Raw genomic sequence first — 9,887 nt, 5'->3', positions numbered from 1 at the left:
CCCCAAAAGTTGCCATTCCTTTTGTGTGTGGTTGCTGCTATCAGAAGAAAAAAGTGTGGAGCGTCCAGCAGGGTTTTCCCTCAGCTGAGGTCTGAAGGTGCCTCAGCAGGAGCACATTTCCCAGAGAATGGTGCACAGACCCGGGCCTTGCTTTGGAAGGTCAGCACCTGAGGAATAAAGGATGGCTGATCTCCAGAGCGAGCCCATGCAGGCAGTCACCCCGGAGGGCTCTGCCAACGGGCAGGGAGCTGTTGTCACCCAGGGTGAGAGAAAGCAGCCTCAGGTGTCAGCTCACCCTGCTCCATGTGCCCCAGCACTGGCGGGGGCTGGGGAAGGGGGGGACAGTGACAGAGTGGCTCCTCCTAGCTCAGTTTGGCCAAGCTGCTCTGGGTGCCACCACCGCTCCCCTCGGGAGGCAGCTGCCTCCAGAGCCTTCCTGCTGGAATGGGAAGCAGGAATTCAGCCAGCTCTGAGTCAGGTTGACTCCTTATCTCTCTCAGCCTGATAAAAGCCTGCCAGGCTGGGTAGATGAGACACTCCTCTGCCCTTCCTCTTACCATGTGTCCGTACTCGGAGGTCTCTGTGCCAAAGTTTCCCCTTTACAAAGATTTTATTCCACAGAGACTCTTTCTGAAGAGGAACTTGATTTATGCCCAGGCAGGCACCTCCAGCTCCCGTACCAAGGCTTTTGGGAGGTCTCCATCACTTACACTGAGGTGAAACTTGACTCTGCACAACCTTTTCTGCAGATGTCCCAAAACATGTTTGTCCTGCACAGTACTTTCTAAAACTGTGAACTCTTACCTAGGCCTCATATCTGGGCAAAGAACTTAAAATCAGCATGTCTTTGCCAGCAAACTATGGCCAAAGACCTTATTTCAGTAAAGCTTCTGCTTAGAATCATAGAATGGTTTGGGTTGGAAGGGACCTTAAAGATCATCTGGTTCCAAGCCCTGCAATGACCAGGAGCACCTTCCACTAGAAAAATTATGCTTAACAAAAAAAAAAGAAAAAAAAAGAAAAAAAAGTTTAATCTTTTTTTTGCAAATAGGGTGTGTGGTTAAACAATATCCTCGAGATGTGTGGCTTTACCCCAGACTGGGCAGAAGAGGAAAAACCAGTGTGGTGGCCCACTCCCCTCTGCTGGGCTGTGCAGGGACTGCTGGAGGCAGCACTGGCTGCTGGTGGTGGGAAAACCTCTGGAAAACATGAAATTAAGGGAGGGGGGGGGTGAAGGTGAAGCTTTGGGCAGGAAATGTTTCAGCATTTTCTGCCTGAGCCCTACAAAGATCCATCCCGCTCCTCCTGCTGGTATAATCAATGAAAAAAACACTCAATCTTCTGTCAAAACCCTTTTGCACAGCAAATGGTGCAATCAGAGAGGCTGAGCTTTCCACGCAGGTGTGGTTGTCCTGCTGATGTTTTGGGGATGGGGTGGCCACACATGGGAGCCAAAACAAGAGTGGTGGTAGCACTCCCTGTCTGTTGGCTTTAGCGGTTTTAGCTCAGATTTAACACAGCTCAGATGAGAGCAGCATCTGGTCCAGGCACAGCAGGGAATTTTCTTGGCCTTGGCTCAGAGTGCTGCATAAGTCTTGGATAAATCACCCAAAACAACAATCAGAGCCTTTCTGGCAACTCAGGGACTTTGCTGGGTGACAAGGTGTGTGCAGGCTATCAGCACAGATGAATCAATTCTCCACGAGTGGGACAGTGCAGAATGCACAAGTTCCAGTGCTTTTGTCAGTGTGGAAGCACCACAGCCCAAGGCAATTTCCGTGCTGAGCTGACATAAGCCAGTGCTCCTGCTCGGAAACGTTCTGACATGGCAGCGCCTGGGGAGCTGCCAGAAGCCTCACCAGAACAAAGACCATGTCCATATGTCCATATGGCATCATATTTCCTGGAAAAGCTTATTTTTATGCTTTTTGACATGCCTACAATTCTGGTGTTATGCCTCATTTACACTGGTACGTCCCGGGAAATCCAGTCAATAATTCCTCGTGTCTGTTCCTGCACGGAGCAGAGGGACCCTGGAGTTGGCTGAGTTATGGCTGTGGTTGTGCTCCATGCTGAGAACGTTTTATAAAACTGAGATTACACTGATCTCCTTCATCTTGGGCTCAGATACATCAAACAGAGGATGAAATTCATGACTAACCAGAAAGGAAAGTAAATTTCATCCATCTGGGTGAAGCATCTTTTCTCGTACAATTTTAGCACTAAGCAGCAGTAAAATTTGGAGTCGGTGTGTGGAGTGGCACAGGAAGAAGCCCCAGGCAGATCCAGGCAGAGAAGAAAGTTCCACTGAGGAACTGTGGGGTGAATCCAACAGTTTTGCTGCAATTTTAGAGAGGCGTTGCTGCTCAGTGACAGCATGGGGGGAGCCCTCCAGTGTCACTGAATCCTGCATAACTGCAGGGAGGAGTGGAGGTTGCAGAGGACCCAGTTTGCCTGCGAGCAGCACAGCCTCATTCCCAGGACTCCCTGAAAGGTCCTTGGCTCTGACCTGCAGCAGGGTCCACACAGGTCACAGCAGAACTCATCTGTTCGCTCCTCAGGAGGGTTGGGAACACTTTGAGGAAGGCCTGCCAATTAAGGGTTCCCCAGAAGGTGCTGGGCACTGCCCAGGCTGCCCAGGGAATGGGCACGGCCCCAGGGCTGCCAGAGCTCCAGGAGTTTGGACAGCGCTGCCAGGGATGCCCAGGGTGGGGTTGTTAGGGGTCTGTGCAGGGCCAGGAGTGGGACTGGATGATCCTGGTGGGTCCCTCCCACGGTTCTATGAAAAGCCATTCTGCAGCTGGAGTTCCAGGAGGAGCAGCCAGCTGTCCCAGCTGGAGAGGAGCAGGGATCCCCTTTTTCCAGGGAATTCAGACCACTCAGTGCAGCACCCTTCTCTTGGGCACACGAGTGTGCTCCAAAGGGTGTCCCTGCTCCAGCCCCTCTGGACAGGAGGGGGTGTGGAGAGGGCTGCCAGCCCCTGCTGTCACAGCCAGAGGCTCTGAGACACCCGGGTCCCACAGCAGAGGCTCCATCCTCTCTGTCCTGTAGGAGCAAGGAGGGACACGGAGCCTCCCAGAGACAGAAATTTGGGGAGGCGGGAGCAGGGGCACCCCAGAGCTTTGGCACATTTTGTCCTCAGTGCTTGAGCCAGGCACTGCTGCAGTTTTATATTTATGAACCCCTGCTGGGGGATTGCTGGAGAGGTCTTTAATTTTTTCTAGTTTCACTCTGAACATTCCTCTCTCGGGACAGAGGGAACATTTTTGGTGTTATTGAATGTCATTTCTGTGCAAACTGAACAGAGGAAAAATATTCTGATAATAACTGGAATATATGGAGAGTGGTAGCTCCTGGCTGCTGATTTTTTTTTTTATTCTTCTCCCTCCAATGAGAGTTTCAAGGTCAGCTGGCTCCACAGACACAAATATGCCAGGAACAAAATGTGCAGATGCTCAGGAGTGTGGGACAGCCACGCTGGCACTGTAAACAGCCCTGGCTCGTGGCCAGCACCGCCTGCACCCAGCATGCAGGAGGGCTCAGGAAAAAGCACTTTATTCCAGCCAGATCAAGATGTATCTTTTCTCTCAGCTGCATCATTAAACGTGAGTTATTCGTATTTTTGTGGGAAAACCTGGATTCAGCACAACCTCAACATTTTATTTGGAGGATCGGGAAAGGTTTTATTTAGGACTCAAAAGCAATATCTGAGTGCATAACAGCACTGGATGAGTGGCTGGAACAAAAACGGGGAAAAAAATTGTTCTTTTCCTCATTCTGCTGCTGATTTATTGTGTAAACATAGACAAATCTTTCACTGCAGCTCTTGCAGTTTCTTATACACCCTCTCTTTTCCCTCCTAGATATGTCTGCTTTTGTCAGTTACTTGTGTGAACTAAATATCAGCCAGTCAGGCAAAAGCTGGCAATATCTTCCTCCAGCAGTCTCAGGCAGACTTAAAATATTAATGCATTTTATAATGTACTTATTTTTCGTAACTGTCAGTCGTTGCTACCAAGACAGGGAATTCCTTATAAATATTGAATGCTGCTGCAAAGTCTGTGAATAAAATTCTAGAAATGGTTCTCTCGAGCTCGCAAATAACTGAAAAACTGCTGAAAATCTTGCTAATTTTAGTGAAGTATGTGGAAATCCGAGTTGCGTAACTGTTTCTGGGGTTTTCTAATGAACAGCGATGGTTACAGTGAGGGGTTTGAATTCAAGCAGTGCATGCAGATTCCTCACTGGACACGGACACTTTGGGGACAAATGGAATGATTGGTTTTGCTGTGTAAGACTCCCTTGAAGGTGTGGATGCATCTCAGAAATCGGCTTGAAGGTCTATTATTTGTAAAAGAATAAAACTTAATTGCAGAGGAAATGCAGTGCCCAGCCCAGGGGCTGGAATTGTGACAGAGCAGAAAATTCCCCTGTAGAGCATTTCCAGCCTGTGCAGGGGAAAGGGAGTGCAGCGAGAGGGCTGTGCCAGCTGTGGCCAGCAGCCACTCCGTGCTCCTGCTGTGGCAGCAGGAATTCACATTTTGGTTCTTATGTGGAGCTTCCCACCTGAGAATCCCAGCACAAGACTGAAGTGGGAGCAAGGGGGAGTGAGACCAGCTGCAAGGGCCAATCTGCTTTTAGCTCCTGAGAACAGATTGCAAATAGTACCAAAACATGTCATTTACACACACTGGTGCTGCACGGCCTCTCATTGCTGCTTCTGCTCCATGGATTGTGCTTTCTGCTCAGTGACCACAGGATGTGCAGGAAGGGGTTGGTTATGGTGCCCTGATCCCTGTCCAGGGGTTCCCTGGTTCCCCTGATCCCTGTCCAAGAGATCCCTGGCTCTCCTGATCCCTCTCCAGAGGATCCCTGGTTCCCCTGATCCCTCTCCAAGGGACCCCTGGTTCCTCTGATCCCTGTCCAAGAGATCCCTGGCTCTCCTGATCCCTCTCCAGAGGATCCCTGGTTCCTCTGATCCCTCTCCAAGGGACCCCTGGTTCCTCTGATCCCTGTCCAAGAGATCCCTGGCTCTCCTGATCCCTCTCCAGGGGATCCCTGGTTCCCCTGATCCTTCTCCAAGGGACCACTGGTTCCTCTGATCCCTGTCCAAGAGATCCCTGGTTCCTCTCCTGATCCCTCTCCAGAGGATCCCTGGTTCCCCTGATCCCTCTCCAAGGGACCCCTGGTTCCTCTGATCCCTGTCCAAGAGATCCCTGGCTCTCCTGATCCCTCTCCAGGGGATCCCTGGTTCCCCTGATCCCTGTCCAAGAGATCCCTAGCTCTCCTGATCCCTCTCCAGGGGATCCCTGGTTCCCCTGATCCCTGTCCAAGGGACCCCTGGTTCCTCTGATCCCTGTCCAAGAGATCCCTGGCTCTCCTGATCCCTCTCCAGGGGATCCCTGGTTCCTCTGATCCCTCTCCAAGGGACCCCTGGTTCCTCTGATCCCTGTCCAAGAGATCCCTGGCTCTCCTGATCCCTCTCCAGAGGATCCCTGGTTCACAGGGACACAATCCAGGCCTGGAGGGGAGCACACTGAGCTTTGGCTGAGCTGTTTCCAGTGCCCAGAGGCAACGTTCAGTGTATGAGACAGAGACATTCGTGGAGTCTTTCAGAACCAATTAAATCCCCTGGAAGATTCCTCATAGGCAAATGAAGGAATTTGGCTCTCCCTCCAGTCTCTCTCCTCTCAGTGCTGGGAGAGCCACAAGCTGGAGCTGAGATCCGTTTCCAGTGAAGGGGTTAAATAGTCGCTGATTTGAGAACTGGGCTGTCCCTTCCTGGCTGCCCCCTGTACCCACCCATGCCGTCCCCTCTGCAAAGGGAAGGCCTCGTGTTTTAGGAGGGAGTTAATGTAACGAGATTCCCACCTGAAAGAACCGAGGCGTTTGCTTTTGTCACAAACCTTTTCCAGTTCTGACAGCCTAACAAGGAAATCGTTTTCCTGAATTTGCCCTCATCAGAGTGTCTCTGACTGGTGCCTCTGTAGCTCCTGAGCTGCAGGCAGGGAGAAGCCAGGCTCTGGAGCGGTGCTTTGCTCACAGGGGAGGTGGCACAGAGGAGATGTCACACGGGTCCCGCTGCGCACTGTGCCCCTGCCACGGATCCTCGGAAATCCAGCCTCAGGTGCTGCTGCTGCCGCACCTGCAAAACAAGAGCCTAATTAGTGTTAATTACCACAGCAGCTGGCTCAGAGCAGGACTAACCCACTCGCGGCAATCCCGAAGGTACAAGATGCAAGGGCTCGGCCGGGGGGACCAGCGGCCGGCCCCAGCCCGGTGCAGCCGGGAGAGAAGCGCCTCGCTCCCCCTTCGGATGGGACCCTCGTTATCACATCAGAGCATCCAGCCTGACTCCTCCACAGCGCCGAGCCGAGCGGGGGGATTGCTGAGGAAACCTCCCCTCGCCTGCCTCTGCGCCTGCTTCCCAAGTTTCGTTTTGATTCTGGGGGCTGGATAAGCCCCAAACACAAAAGGAAGTGGAGACAGTGGGTGACTGTCACGTCAGGATTCTCAGAGCCCCAGCTCCCGTTCAGGCGGGTACCAGGAGAGGCTGGAGGTGGATGAGCAATCCTAGGAGCTGTTTCCAGCACCGGCTCTTACAACTCTGTTTTCTTCTAGTGGCGTGGCTGACAAACGGGAAGAGACATCTCTCGTTCCAGAGATCAAATTGCACAACAAATTAAAAGGCTCCCTGGAGGCACTGCTGCTCCCTCTCCTCTCTAAGCCGAAGCCTGCCCTGACTGCAGAGCAGGTGCCCCTGTCACCGGGGCTCACTGTCCCTTCGGGTGACGAGTGGCAGGGCCAGTCTGGCCTCAGCAGGGGCGGTGGCTCATTCATAGCCCGTGAAACCTCAGGGAAATGCAGGGAACTCCCCAGGGGGTACCCGACAGATCAAAAGTAAGGCTGCCCTGCTTTGTTCTACAGGAGCCTGCAAAAATCCAAACTGTTCAATTTAGGCAAGCTTATAGGTAAGATCTTATAGGATCTTATAGGTAAGATCATCAGAGAGGAATTTAGTGACACCAGAATGACATTAGAGCTTGTTCTTCCATAGCTGCTTGCTCTGCTTGCAGTTCCAGGAGCTGAGCATTCCACAGTTGCCATAAATCCCCCCTGTAAATGGCTCTGGATGTCCTTTGAACAGTACAGCTGTTAGAGCCTATAAGCACCCCCAGGAAAATCAAGATGTTGCACTGATGTGAAATCTGTACCTCTGTGCTCCTGGAATTGGATCCTTCATCCCATTCCAGCACAAGGCTTAATTTGGCTGTCTCCTGCTCCGACCTGTCTGTCTGCATCAGCTGGAAAGGAAGGAGCAGGGCTGCTCAGACTCAGACCCGAGCATCCTGAATGCCACTGCCTGAGGTGAATCCCATCCTGAACAGAAAATCAATCCCTCCGCATTTCCATGTTTCCATCCTAGCCCAAAAATATCCAAACTGTGCTGCCATTTGGTGTTAAATCAGCCCTTCTGCAGCCTGCTGATCCCTGCAGGTCTGGAACATATTTCAAACCTGTGAGGCTATTGAAAACTTTTTCTCCACCTCAGCAGGGGCACAGTGATGTCACTGGAGTTGGTTTGCAGCTGAGAAACTGCTCTTAGGCCTGGCTGGTCTTTAATCAGTACAAACTGGGAGATGTCTGTTGAAATAACACGTGAAACACAGCAGAGTTTGCAGTGTAGGGATAAGGAAGCAAAAGCAGGGACTCACATGGACCAGGGGGAAGGTGATCCTGCCTGGTGACCAAAGAAATGCTCCTGAAAGGCCTTAAGTGCTGATTGAAGCAGTGCCTCTCAAGAGCCCTGCTTGGTGTGGCCTCTGCTGGGCTTGGTTTGGTGCACCAGCCCCTGTGGCAGGCACAGAGAGGCACTTCCAGCGTGTGCTGGGTGGATCTGGGCTCAGGAATTCTGCTTTGCTCCGAGCTGACACCTGGCCAGAGGGGTGGGCACAGCGCTGTGCAACCCCACAAGGTGGGCAAGGGTCCCAACCATCCACCTGCCATGGACAAGTGGCCTAAGGGGAGAAGCCCCTAAGCCTCTATGTATTCTCCAGCTGGAGAATTGATGCAGGCTGTTGGGGAACTGGGATTCCTGCAGCCTCGGGGGCTGAGGGGGCTGTGAAAATCCAGAGCCCCGTTTAGCCCTGGGGTAAGCCCGCGTGTGTGGCGCCGTTGGGGCTGGTTTGGAGGGACGGCCGCGGTGCCGGCAGATGGCAGTGCCTGTCAGAATTCCACTGGAGAGAGCAGAATTCCAGCCTCGGGAGCCCCGGGAATCTGCCCACGCTGAGAAAGGGGTCAGGGACACGCACGAGGCACGGAGGCACTGGAGCTCCTCTCCGTGGGAGCCGTGCGGGGCTGGCAGACGCCCACCCCCAGAGGGGACCCCTCCGAGCCCCCCTGCTGCCCCGGAGCCGCTGCCCACGTTCCCAGTGCGGACACTCGGGACAAGCCCGTGGGTGGAAGGGAGGCTCCCCCAGCCCTGGCCATGACACACCAGCCTTGCAGACACTCCGCTCCTGCGGGTCCGCTGGCTGGGCAGCACAAAGATTCCTTCTACATCGCCTAGCACAAGAATTCATTCCAAATCTTATTAACGGAGCTGAGATGAAGGAGGAAGCAGGGCTGATGCCATTCTGAAGGTGGCACTGTCCTCAGTGCTGGGGAAGCAGCATCCAGGGACCTGTTCTGAAAGCCAACGCTGTGATTTAGGGGGGCTGACTCTCCCACTGAATGAATTTACTCTTTAGCGCTTTTCAAGGAAGTTTGAATGCTCATTAAAAATACCCAAACGGTGACTGTACTCCCAAAACAGCACTTTTATAGAGTTATCACAGACATACCCCTAAAAGGTAGAAGCAATTCTGCTGAAAAGACATTCCTGGCAGTTATGAGCAGGCAGAAGATCTGATGGAATTTCACAGAATTTGATCAACAGTTCCTTACCGTGGTCTTTGCTTTGCTTGCAGGGAGTTTGCTGCTGATTGGAATTCAGTCCTGAGCTGTTGCAGCCTTGCTGGGCCACCCTGAGCTGCTGCTGGGCAAACAGGAGCCAGGCTGGCTGGGCCGTGCTCGCTGCCCACGCTGTGCTGCAGTGGCAGACACGAACTAGCATGTGGAAAAGCCAAATTACATCTCCAAAACTGATTTTTGATGGCTGAAATCCTTGCTCTGGTTCCTGATTTCTGTCCCATCTGGACAGATCCAACATCCAGAGAAGAGAAACAGAGCACTGATAAAAGGAGTGTGTGTATAGAGATGGGCTTTCTTCTCCCACTCCCTGGGCAATATGACTATTAATAATATTCAAACCTGTGGTTATTTCCCTTTCTTCAGCATGTCTGTCTTTGATTTTACCAGTCTAGTCTTTATAAGAAGGTGTTATGTAGCCTAGATTTAAGCTGGTTAAGACCCAAGTTTTCTGATCTGCATGAAGTTCCATTAGTTCCCTTTCCCCCTGTTCCCAAAAAAAAAAAAAAAAAAAAAAAAAAAGGAATGCAAATAATAAATTGCAAAATGTCTATATAGGAAAATAAAACTATAATTCCAATGCTGATGTATTTCATTAGTGATAGTGTAACTTTTAAAAAAGAAAAAAATGTGTAAATCATTTAAAGGAGAATAAAAAGACAAAAACTAGCTTGCAGATTCCAGCAATACCCACACAATCCTGCACCGTGCTTTGGTTTGGGTGAGTTCTCTTTTCCTGACCAGACAAATCTTCTGTGAAAGCTTTCCTAATGGGCTGTAATGCTGTGCTCCTGGGTCAGGGAATCAGGGAGGACGGGGGGACGGGAAACAAAGCCTGGGGGTAACCTGCAGTCACCAGGCAGATCTGCCTGAGATATGCAGCTGGCCTGACATTTGCTTTTCAGAAAAGGAAATAT

The sequence above is a fragment of the Anomalospiza imberbis genome, chromosome 24 (assembly GCF_031753505.1).
Source record: "Anomalospiza imberbis isolate Cuckoo-Finch-1a 21T00152 chromosome 24, ASM3175350v1, whole genome shotgun sequence".
NCBI lineage: Eukaryota > Metazoa > Chordata > Aves > Passeriformes > Viduidae > Anomalospiza > Anomalospiza imberbis.
Note: the sequence above shows the minus strand (reverse complement) of the source record.